We start from the raw sequence: 23,785 nt of genomic DNA on the forward strand, positions 1-23,785 counted from the left end.
AGATTTCCAGTCATCGGTTTTTCCTCGGGAGAGAAGCTGTGACAAGGAGATAGGGGCTGTAATCTCTTTGGCAGGGACAGTCATTTTCCAGAACCTGGGTTTTGGCCTAAGTGCAAGAAAAGGGGTGCTTGACAAGCAGTGCTGAGAGGTCAGAAGAACAAAGAGAAGAGCATTGTAGTGAATGACTGCAAAGAAAACAAAATGAAGGTTTTAGCAGGTTCTAAGACAGCCTATTTTACTGAGAGCGGTATCTAAAGAAAAATTTTAAGAAGCTTTACTAGGCATTTGCAGTGGAAAATACCCATCAAATCTATACGAAACCTATTAGGGAAAAAAAATATATACATACATACACTTACACTTAGGAATTTTGAATTTAGATTTAAGGGCATGATTATTTGTTTTAGAAGCAGTAGAGATATCAAATTGGCCCCAAAGTGATTCACCTTATACTCAAGATCAAAAAAGAGAAATGGATGCATATTTCATAGCACACTACTTAATTGTAGAATAACATAAATCTTTTCTATGGTCAACACAAGGGGTTCTGTTAACTATATGTATATCCTCTCCTGTATGGTACTAAATCCGAGTTTATTTATATATATAATTTCTTTGTTTTTTTAAAAATATTTTTAATGTTTATTTACCTTGAGAGAGAGGCAGAGTACAAGCCAGGGAGGGACAGAGAGAGAAGGAGACACAGAATCTGAAGCAGGCTCCAGGCTCTGAGCTGTCAGCACAGAGCCTGATGTGGGGCTTGAACTCACGAACTGCGAGATCATGACCTGAGCCAAAGCCAGACACTCAACCACCTGAGCCACCCAGAGACCCCTATAATTTCTTTGTTTAGTCATATCTTCCTCAGACTTGTAATATCTCACTTTAATATTTTTTGGGTAGAAAATATATTTTATTAAAATTTCTTGTTGTTTTTCAGTTTTCAGTTTATCTAGCAGGTATAACTTTCAATATTTCAATTTAACGTTTTACTGACTTTTATAACTCAATTTTTAAACTTTATGTAACTTTTTATTTTTCTGAAAGAACAATATTTCATGTATTTAGATATATTTATATAAATTTACTTTGTCTCATGCTTGAAACTTCAACAAAAATACACCATTTTATTTAGTTTATAACACTGTTTAATCAGGTAATCAGTATTTTTTAAAATACCATGTCAATTTTTGATATATTTAAAAATAGATTTCAACAAAATTTAAATAATTAATGGTAGATTATGCAAGAAGATTACGGCAAGAAAATTTATATTAAAACTTAAAGACTTACTAATTAGTTTTTACTCTGCATTAAAATTACAAAACTGTTCTAAAACTATTATTGTTGTTATGATAATGATGATGATTTTAATAGTCTTTCTTTATTAGAGCAGTTTTGGGTTCAGAACAAAATGAACCAGAAGGTGCAGAGATTCCACATAAACCTCTTATCGTCATATATGCATGGCCTTTCCAATTATCACCATACCCCACCAGAATGGTACATTTAGTACAATGATGAACCTATGCTAACACATCATTGTCACTCAAACTTCATAGTTTACGTGACAGTTTATTCTTGGTGGTGTACATTCTAAGGGTTTGGACAAACGTGTAATAACATTCGTTCACCATTATTGTAGCATACAGAGTAGTTTCACTGTCCTAAAAATCCCCTATACTCTACTTATTCATCCTTCTCTGTCCCTAATCCCTGTCACGCACTGATATTTTTACTGTTCCTGTAGTTTGCCTTTTCCCGAATATCATATAGTTGGACTCACAAAGTATGTAGGCTTTTCAGACTGGCTTCCTTCATTTACTAATACGCATTGCCTCCGTGGACATTTTTGTGGGTTGATAGCGTTAGCTCCTTTTTTAAAAAATTTATTCAAAAACTTTTTTTAATGTTTATTTTATTTTTGAGAGAGAGAGATAGAGTATGAGCAGGGGAGGGACAGAGAGAGAGGGAGACACAGAATCTGAAACAGGCTCCAGGCTCTGAGCTGTCAGCATAGAGTCGGATGCAGGGCTCAAATCCATGAACTGTGAGATCATGACCTGAGCTGAAGTAGGACACTTAACCAACTGAGTGACCCAAGTGCCCCTGGCTTCTTTTTAATGCTGAATCATATTCCATTGTCTGGGTGTACCATAATCAATTTATCCATTGATGTACTGAAAAAATTCTTCGGTGCTTTCGATTTTGGCAAATGTGAATAAAACTACTCTAAAAATCATGTTTTTGTGTGAACATAAGTTTTCAACACCTTTGAGTAAAGACAAGGAGTATTGTTACTGGATTTTATGGGAGGTGTACATTTAATCGACTGAGTCACCCAGTCACCCCTGTTGGAAGGTGTATGTTTAATTTTGTAAGAACACCCAAACTGTTCTCCCAAGCGGTTATACCACTTTAATTACAAATTCCACGTTCCACTGTTATCGCAGTATGTAGGTACAGCACTATACCAAGTGACTGAGCGGTCCCATGCCCTACATCATTGACTGCATTTGGTGTTGTAGTGTTCTGAATTTTGATCGTTCTAATTGATATGCAGTGGTATCTCATCACTGTTACGGTTTGAATTTCCCTGATGACATATGGCTATGGTGCATCCTTTTGTATGTTTATTTACATTTTTATATCTTCCTTGGTAAGGTGTCTGTTTAGATCTGTCACCCATTTTTGAATACAACTGTATGCTATTTACTTTCGAATTCTTTTAACATTCTTTGTATATTTTTGATAACATTTTTCAGGTATGCCTTTTGCAAATATTATCTCCCAGGCTTGGGCTTGTCTTTTCATTCTCCTGACAATGATTTTCAGAAGGCAGACATTTTTAATTTTAATAAAGTCCAGCCTATCAATTCTTTCTTTCATAAATAGTGCTTTTAAGGTTGTATCTACAAAGTCAATAGCAAATCAAAGTTCATCTAGGTTTCTTATTATGTCATTATCTGGAGGATTTCTACTTTTGAAATTTATATTTAGGCCTGTGATCCTATTTGTGTTAACTTTTGGGAAGGAAATGTGATCTGGGCCTATATTAAATTTTTGCATGTGCATATTCAGTGTTCCAGCAGTATTTGTGCAAGAACCTATCCTTTCTCAGTGCATCACCTTCACTCTTTTATCAAAGATCAGTTGGGGCACTTGGGTGGCTCAGTGGGTCAAGCCTCTGACTCTTGATTGCACTTTAGGTCATGATCTTATGGTTCATGAAATCAAACCCGGCATCTAGCTGGGTGCTGACAGCCTGGAGCCTGTTTGGGATTCTCTCCCTCCCTCTTTCTCTCCCCTCCCCCAAAATAAATAAATAATAATTTTAAAAAGATCATTTGACTTTATTTACCTGGGTCCGTTTCTGGGCTCTCCACTCTTTTTTTTTCTTCCTGAATCTTTTTGGTTCTTGATGTTCTCTGAGTTTTCTGGTTCTGTGGATTGGTATCTGACATTAATTTGTGGATATTTTCAGTTATTATTTCAAATATTTCTTCTGTCTCTTTCTTTTTCATTGCTTTGGTATTCCCATCATGCGTGTTTTACTTTTTATACTCGTTCCAGTTATTGGATATTCTTCTCTGTTTATGTCAGTCTTTCTTATGTTTGCTTTTCAGAGAGCCTCAAACTCAGAAATTCTCCCTCAGCTATAACCAGTTGCTAATAGTCCCAAAAAAGGAATTAAAAAAATTTCTGTTACAGTGTTTTTGATCTCTAGCATTTCTTTTCTTTTCGTTAGAATTTTGATCTCTGGGGGCGCCTGGGTGGCTCAGTTGGTTCAGCATCCGATTTCAGCTCATGTCATGATCTCATGGTTTGTGGATTTGAGCCCCGCATTGGGTTCTGTGCTGCCGGCCAGCTCAGAGCCTAGAGCCTATTTCAGATTCTGTGTCTCCCTCCCTCTCTGACCCTCCCCTGCTCTCACTGTCTCTCTTTCTCTCAGAAATAAATAAAACATTAAAAAATTTATTAAAAAAAGAATTTTGATCTCTGCTTATGTTGCTCACCTATTTTTTATGTTGTCTACTTTACATTTTAGAGACCTTAGCATATTAATTGTAGTTGTTTTAAAACTTTTTCAGCTAATTTCCACATCTCTGCCATACCTATGTTTGGTCTGGTGCTTGCTCTGTCTTTCCATACTGTATATTTCTTGCCTGTTAATACACCTAGTAATTTGTTTTTAACAGTAGGCATGAAACTTCAGGAAATGGGTCTTTAGTCATGTGTATGGGAAGGCAAAGTGTTCTATAGTCCTCTGATTAGGTCTCAGTCTTTATGTAGACATGTGCTTCTTAACTATGAACTTTATCCATGCCTCTTAGTTTCTCCCTCCCCCCCCCCCCCCCCTTAAAGTGAGGCAGGATGGCTAGAGTGGACTAGAGTTGGATATTTCCCTTCTCCTACACGGGAAATGAGAGTTAGCTAGGCGTGGGCAGTTGTCTTCCTCCAAGTGAGTTGGGCCCTGGTTAAGTAGTTTCACCTGAGGGCGGACCTTATTAAGGGAACAGCGTGCTCTGGTATGTTTCAAAATGGTTCCTTTGCCCTCCTCTTGCTGAAAGCACAAAAGGATTTTTCTCTGATATTTACTGTAGTAACTTGTTAGAACATCAGAAGGTAAAACCCACAGAAGTGTGGGGGGCCTCCCAAAGACTGCAGGCTCTGGAGATTGTATCTCTCAAGCTTGACCACACTGAGTTTCCAGCAATTCATCAATTACAGTTCAAGATTTCCTACCCCAGCACTGGCTCCCACACAGATTTCCCCTCCCAGGTTTCTGTTCCGGTAAGTTGTGATTCTGTGTGTTTGTCTGTTATCTCTCCAATTTTGAGGGTAGCAATTTGCCCTGTGACCTTACTTCTCAGATGGGTGTGAGAAGAGTTGTTAATTTTTCAGTTTGTTCAGCTTATTACTTGTTGTTAGGATGGAGTGGCAACTTCCAAGCTTGTTATATGCTGGGCCAAAACTCAAATCATTTTTATAAGGCAAAAATCTCTAGATTCTAGAAAAGTTATCCCTTTTTCTGCACCTGTAAAACCATACTGCCAACCTGACACCACCATATAACTATTAACCCTTTTTCTTTCAAGTTATGCTAAACATTTTTAAAAAGAATACTGTTTTCATAATACTGAAGACAAAATTTTTTTCAATTACATTTTGAAATATTGCATATTGCCTTGAAAGTAAATTTAAATAAAATATTTTCAGTTCTAATCGCATGCTTAAGCAATACTATCTGCTGATCCCTTTTGCCCATATTTTGGCACCTATTTTAAGTACTCACCAAAGATACCAAGGAATCTCATCTAATTAATTTTACAAATACTCTTTACCTTTTTTCTTCCATTTCCATATATTTATACATAGTAAATTTTCTGGTTGAAAAATCTTTTCAAACATAACTTCCTGTCACCTCTCTTAATCATGCATTAAGGCTTAAATACTATCTCACACATGGATCTTGTTATTCCATTCGACATTGATTACTACGGCTTTTATTATGTCATGTAGGTTTTCCAGTTATATACTCTAACTTTCTCTACTTTCTGTGTGTAACACTTGCATATAAGTTTTGATTTTTGTTGAAAAATAAACCATATGGAGAGCCAAAGGTGAAATTTCACTAAGGTCTCAATATAAAAAAAATTTATAATTCCCGTAAACATCGGGTATATTTTTAATTCACAAACATTAGCCCTTGTAATCGGTCCTATTTTCTTTTTTTTGAAGCTCAGCATTAAATTTCGATGTTATATGTTAGAATTGTAGAGCATCTTATGGCCTTATTTTTGTATAAATCTATTAGTTTCACTATTTTTTTCATATATTTCTTTCCTTTTCTAATTTCCCCTTTGTTCTGGTAGCTTAAATAATTATCTTTGGAGAAATAATCCCAAAGTAGAAAATGCACAAGAAAATGATTTGAGACTTAGGAAAATATGTTTAAACTTCTATATTTATATCCTATTTTAAAAGTGAACAAAAATTAACTTAAGCAATTTAATATGCAAATGAAAGAAGTACATGTATACACTTTGAAAACAGGTATACGAGTACTGTGTGTGTCCCTCTTTCAGCACTGAAGGGCCTGTTCCACTACACACCAAGAATGTGACCAAGTCACAGCTGAAGACCTTAAACCTCTCCTAGAATTGCCCTTACCCAAGGTATTTTACCTTGCCCAAGGCCACGCCTCCTTCTTAAGGGTAGCCTACATCCAATAATTAGTTGATATTGGGACTTGAGAAACCTGGCTCTCTCGCCCCCATTGAGTATAGCTCTGTAGTACCAGCTTAGCTTCAGAGCTCCCTGGGGAGTAAATTGGTGCTTTTGTTATGACTGCCTCTTAACCCAGCTTCAGCTGCTGCTCTGTTCTTAGTCACCACATCACCTATAGGTGTAAATCCTGAGAACTCTTCCTAACAAATTTCCTACATGCTAATCCCCATCTCAGAGTCTGCTTCTCAGGGAGATCAACCTGTACATAGATGGTTGGATACCCAGAGAGATGAGTCATAGATAGAAATGTAGACTCCTAGATCGATCAGTACAGAGCAGATGCACAGATGCATGCATGAATACTGGTTCTCAGCAAAAAGGCAAAGTGATACACACATGTGTAGATTGATTGCCAAAGAAGTCCAACATGCGCCTACAGTACAAGGTGAATAAGTACAACTGAATAAAGTTGACAGACCTCCATGACACTTGGAAATCCCCTAAAAACACCAGTCATAAGCTATTATTATTTGCACAGGAATATATTTAATTTTTCATGTTATGTTATGGATGAGGGCTAATTTTCATCAGCTGATAAACAAACTGCTCTTACTAACTGGGAGGCAATAATTAAGGCCTCTAGAATCAGCTGCTTGAGTTTGAATTCAGCAGCTTCACTTACTATAAATGGATGACCTTGGAGCAGTTAATTATATTCTCTGGGTCTCAGTTTCTTTATTTGTAACATGAACATAATAAGAATAACTATGTCACAGGTTGTTGGAACGCTACACTAACCTAATATAAAATGCTTAGAAAAAAGTCTGGCAAATATAAATGTTAACTGTAGTCATAATTTTTTTTAAAAAATTGGAGTTTGCGTCACCCAGTTCTGTACATGTAGCTCTTTGGGAGGGGTGGATATTATCTTGACCAGCTGTTCCATATGCCTTAGATAGATAACACTCCAGCACAAAGTAATTTAGAGCGTGATATAACTAATGGCAATGAAAAGATAGACATGTGAATTGTTCCTTTGACATTTGAGTATTATAAGAAAAAAATAGATTTTAAAAACTAAGATACCTGAAAATTGTAACAAACTGTGGTTAAGCTATTATCTTACACTCCTATTTCAAGAGATGTTCTGGATAACTCAGGCCCCAAATTAGAGGGCTATATTGTGGTTTAAAACATGCGTGTAAGGACGCGTGGGCGGCTCAGTCAGTTATGCTTCTGACTTCAGCTCAGGTCATGGTCTCACGGTTCATGGGTCTGAGGGCTGTGTTGGGCTCTGTGCTGGCAGCTCAGAGCCTGGAGCCCACTTCAGACTCTGTGTCTCCCTCTCTCTCTCTCTCTGCCCCTCCCCTGATTGTACTTTGTCTCTCTCTCTCAAACATAAACATTACAAAGTTTTAAAAAACGTGTGTAATTTCTTTTCTTTCTGGCTTTATTGAGCTATAATTGACATATAACATGCATCAGTTTAAGATGTACAGCATGATTTGACATATGTATATATTGTGAAATGATTACCACAGTGTTAGTTTACATGTTCATGGCCTCACATAGCACCTATATCTATATCTATTATAATTTGTATGCATATGTGTGTGTGTGGTGAAAGCTTTTAAAATCTATTCTCTTAACTTTCAAACATATAATGCAACATTGTTAAAATCATATCTCCAGAATTTATTCATCTTAAAACTGGAAATTTATAGCCTCTGACCCTCTTCACTTATTTTCCCCACTCCCTACTCCCTACCCCTATAAACCACCTTTCTATTTCATTTCTGTGAGTTTTTAAGATTTCACATATAAGTGAGATACAGTATTTCCCTTTCTCTGACTTATGTAACAGCCTAACACCCTCAAGGGCCATCAATGTTGCAAATGGCAGGATTTCAGAGCACATGGGTGGCTCAGTCAATTGAACTTCTGACTTCTGCTCAGGTCATAATCTCATGGTTTGTGAATTTGGGCTTACTGCTGTCAGTGCAAAGCCAGCCTTGGACCCTCTGTCCCTGCTCTCTCCCTCTTACCCCCCTGCCCCCCTCGCTCTGTCCCTCCCCCATATGTTCTCTCTCTCTCTGAAAAATAAATAAAACATTTTGAAAACAAATAAAAAATGGCAGGATTTCCTTTTTTAAGGCTAATATTTCATTGTGTGTGTATATATATATATATATATAACCATAATTTTTAAAATCTATTCATCCATCAATGGATACTTAGGTTATTTCCAATTTTTGACTATTATAAATAAAGTTGCAATAAACATTGAAGTGTGGATATCTCTTTGATATAGTGACTTTATTTCCTTCAGATATGTACCCAGGAGTGGAATTGCTAGATCATATGGTGATTGTATTTTTAATTTTTTGAGGAACCTCCATACTGTTTTCCATAGTGATTGTACCAGTATAAATTCCTATGAACAGTATATAAAGGTACACTTTTCTTCATATCCTCACCAACAGTTATCTCTTGTCTTTTGGTAATAGCCATTATAACAGGTGTGAGTTGATATCTCATAGTGGTTTTAATTTGTATTTCCTTGAGAGTTAATGATGAGCATTTTTCAAGTAACAGGAGTTTACTTGACTGTTTTTTGTAAGAGTGTCTATCCAGGTCCTTTGCCTATTTTTAGATTGGATTTGCTTCTTAGCCACTGAGTTCTATGAGATCCTATGTATGTTGGATATTAACCCCTTATCAGACATGTGGTTTGTAAATACTTTTTTCCATATCCTAGGATGTCTTTTCATTTTACTGACCATTTCTTTTGCTATGCAGAATTTTTTTAGTTTGATGTAGTCCCACATATTTACTTTTGATTTTATTGCTTATGTTTTGAGTATCCATAAAATCATGGACAAGATCAATAAAAAGGAGTTCTCCCACCATATTTTCTACTGAGAGTTTTATGGTTTCAATTTAAGTTTAAGTTCTTAATCCATTTTACAAGTGGCTTAAAATAGGTATCTGATATCACATAGATCCCTGTGTGAATATTCGTTTCCCCAGCACCATTGATTGAAGAGACTATCTTTTATCCACTGAGTATTCTTGGCTCCTTTCTCAAATAATAGTTGGCCATATATACATGGATTTTATTCTGGGCTCTTGATTCTGTTCCATTGGTTTATATATCTGTTTTAATGTCAGTACCATACTGTTCTCATTACTTTAGCTTTTTAGTAGAGTTTGAAATCAGGACGTGTAATGCCTCCACCTTTATTCTTTCTCAGAATGTTTTGTCTAGTTAGGGTCTTATGTGGTTTCATATGAATTTTATAATTTTTTCTATTTGTCTAAAACATGACTTAGAATTTGATAGCAATTGCATGCAATCTATAGATTGACTTGGTAGTGTGGATATTTTAACAATATTCGTTCTTCCAACTCATGAACACAGATAGCTTTCTATTTACTTCTACCTTCTTCACTTTCTTTCATCAATCTTACAGTTTTCATTGTACAGATCTTTCACTTCCTTGGCTAAATTTATTCCTAAGTATTTTATTGTTTTTGATGCTATTATAAATGGGTTTATTTTCTCTTTTTCTCCTTCACGCACCTCATTGTTAGTGTGTGGAATCATAACTTACTTTTTGTATATTTACTTTATATCCTGCAACTTTATAGTATTTGCTTATTCTGTTTTTTTGGTGGCATCTTTAGATACTTTTATATAGAAGATGTCATCTACAAAAAATGACTATTTTACTTTTCTTTCTGATTTGGAAGACTTTATTTTTCTTGTTCTGATTGTTCCTTGTAGGACATCCAGTAATATGTTTAATAGGAGCAGTGAGAGTGGGAACCCTGGTCTTCCTGATATTTGATGGAAAGTTTTCATTCTTTCACCATTGAGTGTGATGTTAGCTGGGGCTTGTCATGCATGGCTTTTATTATGTTGAGAGCTTTTATCATGCATGGATGGTAAGCTTTGTCAAATATTTTTTTCTGCATCTGTTGAAGTGATCATGTGATTTGCATCTTTTATTCTATTAATGTGATGTATCACATTTATTGTTTGGCATTTATTGACCATCTTACAGCCTAAAGTTGAATCCCACTTGATTATGGTGGATGATTTCTCTAATGTGTTGTTGAATTCAGTTTAATAGTATTGGATGACAATTTTTGCATCTATATTCATCAAATATATTGGCTTTTGGTTCTCTTTTCTTGTATTATTCTTATCCAGTTTTGGTATGAGGGTAATGCTGGCCTTCTAAAATGAGTTTGGAGTATTCCCTCCTTTTCAATTTTTTGAAAGTGTTTGAGAAGTATTGACATTAATCTTTAAATGTTTAGTAGAATTCACAAGTGAAATTTTCTGGTCCTGGGCTTTTTTTGTTGTTTTTGTTAGGAGGTTTTTGATTATTGATTCAATCTCCTTAATCATCATTGATCTATGCATATTTTCAATTTCTTTCTGACTCAGTTTTGGTAGGTTGTATGTTTCTAGGAATTTAGGTTGTCCAATCTCTTATGATACTTTGTATTTCTGTGGTATTGGTTTTATGTTTCCTTTTTCATTTATAATTTTATAAAAGTCCTCTCCCTTTTTCTTATTTAACTAAAAATTTGTCTATTCTGTTTACCTCTTCAAAGAACCAATTCTTGGTTTTGTTAATCTTTTCATTTATATTTCATTTATGTCTGCTGTATCTTTATTATTTCCTTTCCTATGCTAACTTTGGGCTTGACTTATATTCTTTCTATTTGTTAAGGTATAAAGCTAGGTAGTTTATTTGAGATCTTTTATTTTCCTTGATGTATGCATTTGTCACTACAATCTTCCCTCTTAGGACTACTCTTGTTGCATTGTGTAATTTTGGCATGTTGTGTTCCCATTTTTGTTTTTCTCAGATTTTTTTAGATTATCCTTTGTTTCTTTTTCTTCTTTGATACCTTGGTTGTTCAGGTGTTTGTAAACTCTGATAGGGAAAGTATATCAAAAATAGGAGTTAATTTCCCCTCCACTGGAAAATGGGCCATGTTTGGGAGAGCCCAGGGGAACGGAATGTGGTAGAAGGAACACTGTTGTTTCTGATTATGTTAGCAAAAGGCATGCAGGTTTTCCTGGTAGCTCTTTGAATATTGGCTCTGAGTGTGACTTCGATCACCATGAAGTCTAATTACCATGTGACTATCTTGTGGAAAGACTAGAAAGAAGGAGAGAGACTGTCAAAAATGCCAGAGGATGCTTATCTCTTCCAGTTTCTGTTGCCAGCTTCCAAGCCCGGGTGACAGATATGCAAGTGATGAAGCTTCAAGATGTCCCCCTGAGAGAACCCAAGTAAGAATTGCAAGGCCAGTCATTCCCCAATCTTGAGCAAAGTAAAACATGATTTATAGTTTAAGCCACTTTTCTGTAGTGATTATCACACAGCACAAGATAACTATAATCCTTTTCTACATTCTAAATGAATTAGTTGATTAGCTCTTTAAAGGGATGAATACAAGAATCACAATTCCTGTAATAGACATTAGCCCAAAAGATTTTTAATTTTTTAAAGATTAGAGATACTGGTAAATATCTTTAAATTCTTCAAAGCAGTAATGACCTATAATCCTCTTTGTTGCTTCAACTAATACTATCATGAAGATTCTTTTATTTATTTCAGAAGTGTGACTAGGAGAGCACTCTCCTCAACCTGTGCATATATACAGACACTATACAACTCACTGCAACCCAACCCACTCCTGCTTTCTGGTGGGCAAATAAGGAAAAGGTTTTCTTTTCTTTTTTTTTTTTTTAATCTTTTTAATGTTTATTTACCTCTGAGAGAGAGAGGGGGGGAGAGAGAGACAGTGTGAGAGGGGAAGGGTCAGAGAGACAGGGAGACACGGAATCTGAAATGGACTCCAGGCTCCGAGCTGGTTGTCAACCCAGAGCCCCACATGGGGCTCGAACCCACAAACTGTGTGATCATGACCAGAGCCAAAGTTGGATGCCTAACCGACTGAGCCACCCAGGCACCCCAAGGAAAAGGTTTTCTATTATTAAGATCCATAGGCACAGATTTGGTCGATTCTTTGCAGAGGTAAGGTGTTCTATTTTTACTTAACACTGAACGACTAAAACAGGAATGACATGAAGTCATAAATTTCATTTGCGGTAATAAACTCATTACCTAGTCTCTAATAGAATTGTTATATAGTAGTAAGTATGCATAACATTTCAAGACAGAAAAAACTAGTGTGTTCCAGTGTGGTCTGTGCTTTCATGTTCTTTATTGTTGTAACTTGTGAAAATTATCTTTTTAGAATAAAATGGTTTGTGATTCCACTGAAGCAGGAACACTACTGACAATTTATTGAGCCTGTTCTTTCTCTGTGGGTGGTAGAGGAACAGACACATAGCTAATAGCCAACAGTCTTGGTGTACAAGTTCAGAATTTCCCAAGAGGGCCCTGGCTCAATAAAAGTTTCTATTGTCTACTGGAAATATGTATAGATCTTTTGATGCTAGGATAAGCATTTGAAATTATTCATTATATTGATATTTCTATAGCAATTTATAAAACAATTGGACCTATTTATTCCTGGATAGCAGAAGCTGAACTATTGCATATTTTCTTCCCAAATATTTCTTTGCATATGTATTCTCAAAGCACTTTAGAAAGAGGCTGGTTTCATGCATCTACTATGCTTGGTTGTTCCTTTAAACAAAAGAGCTGGAAAGTGAAGGGTTTATTAAAGGATTGTTATTTTAGTTTTAAACTGTAAAACTTTTTTTTCTTATTGTAGATAAGCACATCTTTATGAATGAATTCAACAGTACAATTCTCTCCAGTATTTGGAGGCAGATACTAATGCTCTGAAGTCTCTACTGAGACTTGGTTTGTCACCTGTGGAAAACTAATTCTGAATAAGTAGCATTGAGATTAGTCATTCTGGCCTCTACTGAATTGTGGTTGTTCAAGCTTCACTAGAACCTTCCCCATCTTCTGGCACCTGAGAATTGTGTCTCACCTGTGACCAAAAACTGAAACTGAACCAATAGAATTGACATGCCCAGAATGGAAACATGAAAGTTTGGCAGTTGAGGGGGAGGACTCTCAGAGGAGGTCCAAGTTAATACGACAACTCCACTGAAGCAAATCATCACTAAAGGAAAGAGACTCTAGCCAGCCTATGCAAGCTGTTTTTTATTATTATGCAGAATTTCTAGAAGAGACTAATACTAAGTTTCTTTATAACGTAGGTAATTTTTTTCTCAGCATTTCTTCAAATTAGCTAAAGAACCATTGTGAAGGCTCTAAAACTCCAGTGGTTTATGTGCATTCAGAAATCCTACTATCCACGTATATTAAAGCCCCCACAAGGAGAAGGGAATCAGTAACAGCATCTATCCAAAATTGTGTCAGGTTGTAATATGCCTTCTGACCAAGATTCAAGACAACTAAATACCCACCCACATAGGTGAAGATAAAAGAAGTAGATCTTTTAATATTAACTCAGTTTTCCCTCTTCTGAAGCAGTATTTCCATTTTCTTAAAATGGAGTTTTCTATATCTTGCCCGCCTACTCTGCACTTTCTCTATTCATTTGTTAAAGCCTTGGAGTTAGTATATTGTCAAATTAATTGTACCATGATCAAAAAGTAATTGAATTTAGAAGACACTATTATCTATTTGGGGATTAAAAAGGCCTAAGCTTTCTTTAGAATGCAGAAAAAATGATCTATCATTGGTGTTTATTCATCCTATCTCATTCATACATATACATATGTGTGTGTATGTATTTATATGTATATAATTTTTTTCTTCTTAGAAATTTTGGCTCAGGGGTAGGTATTAAGTATAGTTTTATTTCTTTTATATGTAAGTTTGAAGACCCATTTGAAGTCAGGGAAGGACAATATCATGCTTCCATACTAAAGAGAAGGCAGTCATTAATACTCATAAAAATGTAATACACCAAGAAAGAGGGAAATGAAGGCATATGCCATTTGAATAGAAGTTTTGGAGGGACACCTGAATGACTCAGGTCATGATTCCAGAGTCATGGGATTGAGCCCCACATGGGGCTCCATGCGGAGTGTGGAGCCTACTTGGGAGTTCTCAAGCTCGCGCTCGCTTGCGCCCTCCCTTGCGCACTCCCGCGCTCTCGTTATCCCCCTCCCTGCCCCTCCAGCCATCTCCCCAGCTCCTATTCTTTCTCTCTCTCTCAAATGAAACGAAAACAAACAAAACCTAAATAGAAGCTTAGGAACTAGAACCAAGTTCTTGAACTTCAGTTTGTATTTCATTAAGTGACTTTGATTTTCTTAAGATTAAATGATGGACCATAAAAAATTGTCTATATGGCTCTATCTAGGTTCCTTTATCTTATGGTGACTGTGAAACTTCTCCAAAAGCATCTTGGTAGAATATTTATTTCCAACAGATTCTTCAGCTGCATTAAAAATTATTTATTGATTTATCTTTTGGTCATAATAAAGAAACATATTACACTACAACTATAGTTACACTAAAAATATTTTTACTTCCCTGGATACAGAGTTAATGCATAAGTATTGAGCACCATGGCTATAAATTTATACCTCAGTGATCTTAGTATAATTAATAATAGATATGTAACTTCAACTTTAAACTCTAGTAAAAGTTGGATTTGTCTCTACTACTTAGAATTTAGATTTATGTCTTTAGCTCATTCAAAAGAGTTCCCGTGTAAGAGAATGTCCATCATCAAAATGTTCGGATTTGTGATTGGATTTTTTTTTTTTTCATTTAGAAGTGTTTATTTTCTTGGTTGAATATAGTTCCAGAGAGATTCTGCATACAGAACGATTGGGAGACCATTCAGTTCAATATAAAAAATAAACATTTTTCCTTAACTCTGTTAAATAGCCATTATCTACGTAAGGAGCAGTTCTCCAAGTGTGGTCGTCAGGATAGTAACAGCAGCATTACCTGTTGAAATAAAAATTTTCATAAAGAAAAAAAAAAAGAAATACACACACACACACACACACACACACACACACACATTCAGACCTTGTTAGGTAATACTGATTCAGAAACTGCACATGAGACCCAACAGTCTGTTTCAATGAGATCATCAGATGATGATGACTTACGGTCAAGTTTGGGGGTCACTGGTTATAAGAATAAAATGAGGGGCGTCTGGGTGGCTTAGTCGGTTAAGTGTCCGACTTTCGCTTAGGTCATGATCTCGCGGTTCGTGGGTTCGAGCCCCGCGTCGGGCTCTGTGCTGACTGCCAGCTCAGAGCCTGGAGCCTGTTTCAGAGTCTGTGTCTCCCTCTCTCTCTGACCCTTCCCTGCTCACGCTGTCTCTCTCTCTCTCTCCTAGAAATAAATAAAAATATTTAAAAAATAAAATAAAATGAATAGGATTGAAAAAAATATATATTAAAGGTCAGACAGCCTGGATGGTCCAATATGTAGGGCAATAATGCAGTAACAGGAGGTACAAGGAACATAGTCACCATCACAAGTGCCGTGTTAACTAACTTTAGATAATTTGCTGGCATAATATAGTTTATAAGTTAGTAGCACATGGAAATTATCAAATTGCTTTCAGGTATCTCACCATATTAGTTCTTTGTAATAAATAAACTTTTGAGTTTGAAGAAACAGAGTTGATCCTAATAAGTAACAAACTCAAGGTTTTGTCAAAGGTCACCCAGTTGGAGACAGTATTAGAACTCCTCTTTTTGACCTGAGACATTTTATAACATAGCATGTTACAATAAGACTCCTGTGAAAAGAGACTGACTAAAATCTGGTATATTTTAATCATTCCACATCAATGATATCTCCAAGTTTGGTTCTTACTCTTATATTAAGTGATGTGTTAAAGTAAAGCAGAGGAAATATCTTCACTTGTTAGAATTTTCATGAACTGCATGGTGTGATTTGAGAAAAATTTAACCTCTATATATACTTCATTTAAAGTTCATCTGTTGTATTGTTGAGGTATTGTTATATTGTAAAATTTCTAACAAAATAACAGTTCAAGAAAATTTTAGTCTTTAGGTTACTTTTGATCTCTGACTAAAATTTTATAGTCAACTCATCACTATTTTGTTCACACTTGAGGCATTTTTTGAGTGCCTACTTCATGGCACATCCTCTTCTAGGCATTAGGAAAATAAATACACACTGTAAGGCTTGCACTCCAGGAGCTTCCTTTATCTAGAAACAAAACAAGATTCAGAAAAGGCTAAGACACCATCACATGGCCTAACGTATAGAAATACTGCATATATTATTTTCCTGGCTAACAGACAATGAACCTTTGCAAACATAAACTATTATTTCTCTAAAACTTTCTGGAAGGTTCTCATGACATTTAAAGAATAAAATACTAAGTACGTTCTGTAAGATACAAGGCTCCACATTATCTGACTCCTATGTACCCTTTTGACTTACTGTGCTTTAACTATTTATTGTTCCTTCAATATGTTAAGTATATGCCTAACCTACATCCTTTGTTCCAAGCTAGTCATTTGGTCTGGAAGAATTTTACCTTAAAGATTTGCATAACTCATTATTTTATTTCATTCTTGTCTATATTCAAATGTTATTTCTTTAGAAAGGACTTATCTGTCAACTTTATTCAAAACAGTCCCAAACACTCCCAACCTAGTTACTTTCAAATCCTTCATCTTGCCACATTTCTTGTTCAATGTGTTAGCACCATATGTACTTGACAGGATAACATATATTATATATAAATTTTATGCTGCTTAATGTTTTATATTATAAAGAATGTACCAACTATTAGATATCTTTTTTTACATTTATTTATTTTTGAGAGACAGAGTGAGACAGAGCATGAGCTGGGCAGGGGCAGAGAGAGAAGGAGACACAGAATCCAAAACAGGCTCCAGGCTCTGAGCTAGCTGTCAGTGCAGAGCCTGACGCAGGGCTCGAACTGTGAGATCATGACCTGAGCCGAAGCCAGACACCCAACCAAATGACCCATCCAGGCTTCCGGATAGATAGTTTTCTAATTAGTTTTTATCACTAGAAGTCGAATTCTGTAAAGGTAGAGATTTTGTCATCTTGTACATCTCTTTTGTACATCTTTGCCACTAAGATCTAAAAGCTATGAACAGCTTTTATGCTCCAAATTATGCATTTAAAATGATCAGATTATTTTATAATGGGATATTTCATTAATGCTAATAAATAGCACATGGCACAATTATGTCCTAAATGACACCACTAACATGCATACACAAGATAAGTAGATAGATTTGAAGGAGAAAATAAAGATAATAAAGGTAGCAGAAGAGTTGCACTATTCTTTGTAAGATAAAACTGATCTAGTAAATAGACATAATTAAAACATGAAAACATCTTTTGTATATAGTGAAAATTTATAAATTAGTGAAAATTATGTAGAAATACAAAAGAAACACACACCATGAGTAGAGACCTCCTAATTTCCTCCATTTTTATTTATATTCATGGATTCCCGGTAGGAAAGTAAAACTTTGTGAGGAATTACGAATGTTCATAATTTTTTCAGATTCTATGAATAAATGACAAATATTGTTGAATTCTGTGTTCAAAAAGTTGGAGTACTCACAGGGCTCCTGAGTTGCTCAGTTGGTTAAACATCTGACTCTTGATATAGGCTCAGGTCACGATCTCAAGGTTGTGAGATCCAGTTCTGTGTCGAGCCCTGTGAAGGACTCCATGCTGGCCATGGGGCCTAAGATTCTCTCTCTCCCTCTCTCTCTTCCCCTCCCCTGCTAGCATGCTCTCTCTCTCTCAAAGTAAATAACAAAACTTGTCGGAGTACTTTCTATCTTTCATAAAAATGTCTGTGCTAGAGTATGATATGTTTGTGATTTTTTTCTAAAGAACAAGTTCTTTGAGATAAGATGTTTTTCTTATTCATCCTGAAATCCCCATAATGTATAATAAAATATTTTAGGTCATATGTTCTTTATATGTAAATGAAAGAATAGCATGAATTCATATTTTTATTTTCAAATAGTTGAGATCTCTTTTTCTTACTCCTATTTAAGGTCAGCTTACTGGCTACCCTTTCCCAGTGGTAAGGCATTTTTCACTCCAATTTAGTGTAAATCCTTACTCTCTGTTGCTGTCAGCCTGTAGGTAATGTTTTTATTACTCATCAATCATTTTCGTCTACCTAGTTATACAGGTGTGGTATGTAACCTACAAGATCTGTACAAGAAAAATGCCCCTTATGAGTAAGATGCCAACCTGTTGGAACTATTGCACTAGTGAATGATGACATTTGTAAACAGGTGGGCAAATAGAAAATCTCCAAAACACATTTGGAAGCAGTATATTATTTTAAATAAGTTCTTGTTTATAAACCTGATACCTTGAAAACAAATAAGGAGGAAAAGCTTTCCAATATTCATTCTCCATGAATTGATGTGAATAATTTGATTTTTAAGAAATATAGTACTATTTCAATTTTCTCTTTTGAGTGTAAGTATAAATGAGAAGGAAATAAAATTGCATTGTCTATGGAAATCCTGCCTTTCTAAATAGGGGGTATTGATATCCAGCATCATTATAACTTGTATTGAATAACAAAAGATCATTACATTCCTGCTGGTTTATCTCAAAGGGAGGATAACCACACATACAGGTGAAGAGGAACAAAGGATTTCTAAATTCTCTAAAGGACAGGGGGATTTTGCCTCAAACAATTAAATGGACTTCTTTTCCTATGTAAAGGGATTTAAATAAATATTCTTGGTCTTCTTCTGCTCTTAATCATACTATTACATACTTTCAGAAATATCTTTAAAGATTCAAAGTTCAAACTGGTGATATAAAACACTCAACATATTTAAAAGTTATGAACAGTGATAAAAATGCTGATGATATTAATAGGTAATAGCAGGAGTTGTGTGGTAAACTGTGCTTCCATGAGTAGACTTAGGACACTATTTGTTAACCTATTTTTAATATATCTGCCATTGTTGGAATTTGGATATGGACTCTCTCATTGATTTAAATTCCTCTTATGTAGTACATAAAATTATTTCTCTTCTCTCATCCCTATGGGCTAACACATAATAAGCCTAAGAAATATACTGAATAGCAGCAGTTAGATAACTAATAATTGTCTTTGAGGGAAATTACAATAGTTTTATCATCTATGTGATACATAATTTTCAGTAAGATTCATCAATATCATCTTTATGGTTTCTGGCATGTAAAATTGACTTGTTTGACAGTGATTGCTATTAACAATGATAATAGTCTCCATTATTGATTGTGTCCTATGTACTTGTCATTGAACTAGACATATTGTATACGTTATTTGTCTATACCTCACTATATCATTATGAGATGATAACCTCCCTTTTTTTTACCAATATTTTACTGGGATATTTACCAACTTATATACCTAATACATCTGACTTTAAATACCCTGCCTTTCTCACACTGTCAAACTGAAGAACTCTATAAATGTTTCCTATTAGGCAGGTATTTTTTCTCTTCTATTCATGTTTCACTGAGTGATGACTAGTACCTCAAAAATACTGGGCTCCTGGGTAGCTCAGTCAGTTAAGCATCCAACTTCAACTCAGGTCATGATCTTGTGGTTTGTAGGCTTGAGACCCACATTGGGCTCTGTGGTGACAGCTCAGAGCCTGGAGCCTGCTTTGAATTCTGTGTCTCTCCCTGTGTCTGCCCCGCCCTTGCTCATTCTCTGTCTCTTTCTCTCTCTCTCAAAAATAAACAAACATTAAAAAATACAAAGAACCTCTTTGTTTGTCATTGGAGGCAATAAGGAAAGATAGTGGAGCTCCATGTAGTCATTGCAAGAAGATGGGAGAGGGTACCAGTAGAACCCCAAGGAACCAAATGGACAGTGAGAGCTGAAAGAAAGGAAGCTGGTTGGACATCTTATTCTTCTACAATTGGTGGAGTTAGTCTAGGGCTGAACAAGAGCTGCCTGAAGGTGAAACTTAATAGCTCATATTGTCCCTAAACTGTACTATGCAGTCAATTGAGCTGAAAATTGCACTAAAGACACTTTGGAATCTTTTGTTGTAGTTGGGTATAGAATCAAAGTGAAGTATAAAAAAAATTTTTTTATATGTTTGATAACTAGGGCTGTTGAAGCAAAAGTGTGAAATACTCAAAAAAAATTTTAATAGTTATTTTTGAAAGAGAGAAGGAAAGAGAGAAAGAGAGAGAGAGAGAGAACATAAGCAGGGGAGGTTCAGAGAGAGAGGGAGGCACAGAATCCGTTGCAGACTCCAGGCTTCAAGCTGCCAGCACAGAGCCTAACACAGGGCTCAAACACACAAACTGTGAGATCATGACCAAAAGTCGGTTCTCAGCCAAACGAGCCATCCAGGCACCCTGAAATACTCAATTTTGATGGATAAAACATTTCAACAATATCTTGAAGCACATGCTGTTGAAACCTACCCTCACAGCCCTTTGCCTACCTGAATTCTCCAACGCTGTGATAGTGTTCTACATTCTGAAAAATTCCTATCTCAGGCACCTTTATCTCTTCTACCAGAGATAGTAAGGAAGTTGCCCACCCACAAGCTAGGTATAACCTAGAAATACAAGAGAGTTTATAGCCCCAGGAAGAACTGTCATCTAATGAGGAGTGTAGTCAATGGAGAAAATTCTTCAGCTTCCCTGTTGTTTAGCTGTCTTGTGTAATAATTTTATTTCAAGTTTCACATGATTTCTTAGATAGTCCTCGGTGGTACTGAGCTGCAGTTACCCATGGCAGTAACTCAGTGAACATCTTTCTTTGGTTTTTCTTGCTTTGCTGTCTCACTTTCCCACTTTTACGTAGCTTCTGGAATCCTATCTCAAGTAAACTACATGCTTGAAGTTCTTGCCTTAGAATATCCTTTTGGTGAACCAAATCTAAGATTATTCTCTAAAGAATGCCCTTTAAAATGTAGGGAATTTCTCTTAAAGTGCTTTTCACATTATCACATTTAGTGCTATGCATTGTTTAAATTTTCTTCTTGTAGATTACAAACTCTGCAAGGATAGATACTTTTTCTGTTTTCTTTCCTTCTCTCTCCTCCCCTTTTCTTCTTTTCTCCTCCTACAGATATTTTCCTCTTGCCCCTAGCATAGTACCTGGCACATATTCGTGCTTAATAAATGCTTGATGATTAACTGAAGTTTCCAACACAATTATTTGTGATTGGTGTTACTGAATTATTTTATTAAAAAATACCTTACCCACTGTCACATTGAAAATTGGCAAAGACAAATGCTAATTCAGGTCTGTCTGCCTAAAATCCACACCTTTTCCACTCTGTGTCATTCTCCAACAGTCTAGATCAGGGAGGAAATTGTCACAATCTTAGTCCTTGTTTGAGATTCCAGTTTACTGGCTACCAAAGAAAAGAATGATTAAATCTGAAAACCTAGAGATCTTAAAGTAAACCTTGGTGGTATTTCATATGTAAATGGAACCATCTTAGTCAGAAAATGCTTTTATGCAGTAACTTGTGTTCTGTCACCCCGGTGTGTGTCCTGGAGATTAGAGAAGAATGTCAGGTGTAGGGTTTAGTATGGATGGTAATCGAACAAAAACAACAAAAAAGTGGATTCATATTTGAGGGTTTTTTTTTTCTTTTCTTTATTTTAAAGGTTTTTTTTGTTTTGTTTTGTTTTGTTTTAAGGATGAGCACTGGGTGTTGTATGTAAGTGATGAGTCATGGGAATCTACCCCCCAAATCAAGAGCACACTGTATACACTGTATGTTAGCCAACTTTACAATATATTATTTTTAAAAAGTTTATTTTTGGGAGAAAGTGTGAATGGGGGAGAGGCAGAGAGCAAAAGAAAGAGAATCTCAAGCAGGATCCCCACTGTCAGCACAGAGTGAATTTGAACCCACCAGCTGTGAGATCATGGCCTGAACTGAAGTGAGACACTTAACCGACTGAGCCACCTAGGCTCTCCACATCTGAGCTATTTCTCGATCCCATTTCCTTCCCCTGCAATTACTCTTTTGTATTTGAAGTGTCATACATTCAGTGTTTTTGTAGGAGATGCAGAATAAATTAGATTTATGTTCTGCTTCCATTTTACAAACCATGGCACGTTTATCAATCCAAATAGTGAAAGTGCCAAGGGACTGTCCTTTTGGAAAACAAATATTTGCTATGATAAAAAAATATCAGGATTTCAGGATATTTTTATTAAATATTTTTACTTGTGTAATTTAATTACATATGCTTTAAAGTATTTTATGTGCTCATATGTAAGATAACTTGATCTTCTATTTGTGACTAGCTAGCCAGATACAAATTTTTCTAGCAAGAATATATAAACTAACATATATCAAACAAATATATTTAGCAATTTAAATATATATCTACATACAATATTTAACTTAATTTTATAGGTATTTAAAATGACACATGAAATATTGACTCAATTTTTAAAAAGTTATTTTTGTCAGTCTCACTATGTACTAATTTTTTCAAGCCATCACATGTCACGTTAACATTAATGTCATTTCTTGTAGTTGCATATATTGGATCATCCAGCTTCGTCTTTATTTCTGTCTGAGTTGAGATATAAATGGTGTGAACCAATGGGGATTTTTTTCTCTAGTTACAGGATGTCATTTACATAGCATGAGGACAATTTCTTTTATTATTTTTTTTAATTCTGAGAATGTATAATTGTGATCTTTTAATGTCACTCATTGCTTCCTCTGTCCATTTCTAAACTGATCTCTGGTCTTTTTAAAGACCTATCACACTTAGAACTGTTCATTGAATTTTCCATAGATACTAAACTTCTGAGTTTCTTTCCCATCTTTTCTTTTTATTGTATAAGATCCCAAACTAGCATTAATTGAGGTCGTTTCTGGCTGTTGTGCTTTTCTTCAACAAAACATTGCTGTTCAGAATACAGTGATAGAGTGCCCTTTAATAGAGAATATTTTGAAAACATAAATAGGCAAATCTGGTTTTTAATTTTAATTTTATTTTATTTAAAAAATTTTTTAAGTTTATTTTTTATTTTGAGAGGGACAGAGGGAGGGATAGAGATAGAGGGAGACAGAGAATCCCAAGCAAGTTCCACATTGTTAGCGCTGAGTGCACTGTGGGTCTTGAACCCACAAAACCGTGAGACAGGACCCGAGCCAAATCCAAGAGACGGAAACTTAATCAATGGAACCATCCAGGCACCCCAAATTTGCTTTTTATAAAAAAAAAATTTTGGTAAAAAGTTCTTCTCATATTTGAGTATATTTACAAAATTGTTTTCTAACTAGAGTAGTTTATTGGCCCAATTTTCCTGCATTCATAGTGAATGAATCATTTTTTTTAACAAAAAATTTAAGTGTTAGCATCATTTTCAAATATAGGAATTTTCATACTCTTTATTTTTAAAGATAATATGTACAGATAATTTTGCTTTAACTACATATGTGTGGTGTGTGCATATATATATGTATGTATATATGTGTGTATATATTTGGAGCAATCTGTTGGAATAAATTTTTTTAATTGACTTATTTTTTAATTTACAACCAAGTTAGTATATAGCACAACAA

Source organism: Hyaena hyaena, unplaced genomic scaffold (assembly GCF_003009895.1).
Source record: "Hyaena hyaena isolate Hyena2069 unplaced genomic scaffold, ASM300989v1 scaffold_869, whole genome shotgun sequence".
Lineage (NCBI taxonomy): Eukaryota > Metazoa > Chordata > Mammalia > Carnivora > Hyaenidae > Hyaena > Hyaena hyaena.